Below are 3,325 nucleotides of genomic sequence, written 5' to 3'. Positions count from 1 at the left end.
TCAGAGGAAGAACTGAAGTTCTGATGGTTGTAAACATATTGATATTGGAAACATTATGCTGAGATTAGACACAATAGGACAAATATTATATGAATTTTTATCTATACAAATATCGTATGAATCTACTGTTGTAAATTATTTAGAAAAGGAAAGTTCATAGGGTGAGACAGTGTACTAAAGGTTAGCAGGGACTCAGAGGAAGGAAGAACAAGGAGAGGAGTCACAGTTTAGTGGTGCAGAGCTTCTTTTGGAGTAGAAATAGACTGTAGTTGTGGTTGCACAACCTTGTAAATATACATAATGCCACTAAATTATATGTTTAAAATAGTTAACGTTTTAACTACTGTGTTATAGATGTTTACAACAATAAAAATATCACTACACATTTTTTTAAAAAGCATGTAAGGAGATAAAATATCATAAAGGAACAGTAGAAAAAAGTGATATAAGCAGATTCCATATGCTGGAGATGTGCACATCTGACCTTAATACTACATACTATGTTTAATGTATTAAAATTGGGTAAACAGACTCATCTTGGTTTGCCCAAAACTATCACAGTTTTAACAGTAAAGTTCTGTATCGTTGAAATCTATCCTAATGGGGCTTTCTCTATAGACCCACATTGTTGAAACGTCTCATAGAGTAACTCTGTGGTTTGCTTTACTCGCAGAACTGCCATTGGTTGGATCTGTGAGGAAGAACTACAAGACAACTTTGTAGATGGTAGGAACAATCTAATAGGTCCTTCGTTTTGATCCTTAGGGATTGGTGTAATCGGCACATTTCTTAGGGACTGCAAGGGATTTCAACTCAATGTTGAGGATATCTGAAATGGAGAGGAAGGCAGAATGAATGAGATCCGAAGATGGCCCTAAAGGAAATAACAGAATTTTCAGGCATGAAATGTTTGACGTTTGTCCATAATGGAGGTTAAAGTGGTGCGACTAGAATTGATAGATCTAAGATTAAAGCCTACTGGACAGTGTCTTGGCAATGGTGGACTTTAGCATGGGCTCCTTAGAAAGGGCTATCTTGAAGATGAACTTTTACAAGATTTAGAGAAACTAAATAGTAAAAACAATGGATGGCATATGAAAGACATGTAAAATTTCTTAAATAAAATTTATTTTTATTAAAAAATGTTCTGTATCTCAGAAAACCAATCATCATAGGCAAGTCAATAATAAGAATGTAGACTTCTCCTAATGGAATACACAGAAACCAAATTGACTACATCTGTGAGAACAGATAATGGAGAAGTGCATTATCAGCACCTAAAACAAAGCTAGGGACTGACTGTGGAACTGACCATCAATTTCTCATATGCAAGTTCAAGTTGAAGCTGAAGAAAATTAAAACAAGTCCAGAAAAGCCAGAATAAGATTTTGAATGTATCCCACCTGAATTTTGAAAGCATCTCAAGAATAGATTTGCATTGAACACTAATGATGAGCTGTGAGAGGACATAAAGACTATCATTCATGCAGAAAGCAAAAGGTCATTCAAAATACAAGAAAGAAAGAAAAGATAAGCATGAATGTCAAAATAGACTTTGAAACTTGCTCTTAATTATAGAGTAGCTAAGGCAAATGGAAGAAATGAGGTGAACAAAAAATTTTTAAGGTAATCTGGAGAAGACAAAGCCAAATATTATAGTGATATATGCCAGGACCTAGAATTTGAACACCAAAAAAAGATGCTCACCATATCTTAAACTGAAAGAACTCAAGAGAAATATCAAGCTTCAGGTTTCAATATTGAAAGATTCTAAGGGCAAAATATCGATTGATACAGGAAGCAACAAAAGAAGGTGGAAAGAATACATAGAGTCACTGTACCAAAAAGAACTAGTCCACAGTTCACCATTTCAGGCGGTAGCATACACACAGGAACCAATGACAATGGAGGAAGAAGTTCAAGCTGCACTGAAACCATAATCAAAAACAAGGCTCCAGGAATTGATCTAATACAAACAGATCTGTTTCAACAAGCTGATGAAGCACGGGAAGCACTCACTTGTCTAAAACAGAAAAATTGGAAGACAGCTACTGAGCCAACAGAATTCTCAAATTATAAACAATATTATTGATATCACATGCCAGTAAAATTTTGCTGAAGATCATCGAACAATAGTTTCAGCAATACATTGACAGGCAGCTGCCAAAGGTTGAGGCAGGATTCAGAAGAGGATGTGAAACAAGGCATATCATTGCCGATGTCAGATGGATATTGGCCCAAAGGAGAGAAAAGAGAAAGAGGTATATCTGTATTTTTTAAAATTATTATGCCAAGGCATGAGACTATGTGGATCATAAAAATTATGGCTAATCTTGAGAAAAATGAGAATTTCTGGGCACTTCTTGTGTTCATGAAGAACTTGCAAGTGGATCAAGAGGCAGTTGTGGGAACAGAACAAGGGCATACTGCATGTTTTAAAATAGGATAGGTGTGCATCAGGGTTATATTCTTTCACCATACTTATTCAATTTGCCTGCTGAGCAAATCATCCAAGAAGCTGGTTTATATGAAGAAGAATGTGGCATCAGGATTAGAGGATGGCTTATTAACAACGTGAGATATGAAAACGACACAATCTTATTTGCTGTAAGTGAGGAAGACTTGAAGCACGTGATGATGAAGATCAAGAACTGCAGTCTTCAACAATGGAAAGAAGGCAAGAATGAACCACAAACACACATATGCACAACCCACAGAAAAGAAATGGAGGTAGGAAAACACCCAACATAAGAGGGATAAAATGGCATTACAGAGTCCACAGACAGATGTAATAACACTGAATATCAATGGATTGAACTCAGGCCTTAAGAGACAGAGACTAACAGACTGGCTTAGAAAGCACAACCCCTCCATCTGCTGCCTACACGAGACACATCTCAAGATTACAGACAAAAATAGGCTGAGAATCAAAGGCTGGAGATAAATATACCAAGCAAACACCAATTCAAAAAAAGCAGGAGTTGCAATCCTAATCTCAGATAAAATTGACCTCAAAGTGCAAACTATAAAAAGAGATAAGGATGGACACTATATAATGCTCAAGGGAACAGTACACAAGGAACCACTAAGCATTCTAACATTTACTCGCCAACAAGCGTTCAGCGGAATATGTCAATTAAAAGCTCCAAAAGATGAAAAAAGAAATCACAGCCTCAACAATTATAGTAGGTGACTTCAATACACCACTCTCTGAGAAAGACAGATCACTTGGAAAGAAACTCAACAAGGAGGCTAAAGATCTAAACACTACAATTAGACAATTTGACTTGATAGATATTTAACAGAGCTCTTCCCGCCCCCCCCC

The 3,325-nt window shown here is 36.4% G+C and overlaps 1 non-coding gene across 1 annotated transcript; it reads left to right on the top strand.

Moving 5' to 3' along the window:
* The first annotated feature begins 584 nt into the window (after positions 1 to 584).
* Positions 585 to 717, top strand: LOC115868183. The gene has a single exon (XR_004045467.1). It is a non-coding gene; the product is annotated as a small nucleolar RNA SNORA18 (small nucleolar RNA).
* The last annotated feature ends 2,608 nt before the right edge of the window (positions 718 to 3,325 follow it).

Source organism: Echinops telfairi, unplaced genomic scaffold, assembly GCF_000313985.2.
Source record: "Echinops telfairi isolate 266 unplaced genomic scaffold, ASM31398v2 ScPeMD7_7;HRSCAF=31, whole genome shotgun sequence".
Taxonomy (NCBI): domain Eukaryota; kingdom Metazoa; phylum Chordata; class Mammalia; order Afrosoricida; family Tenrecidae; genus Echinops; species Echinops telfairi.
This window is presented reverse-complemented; position numbering and strand designations above follow the sequence as displayed.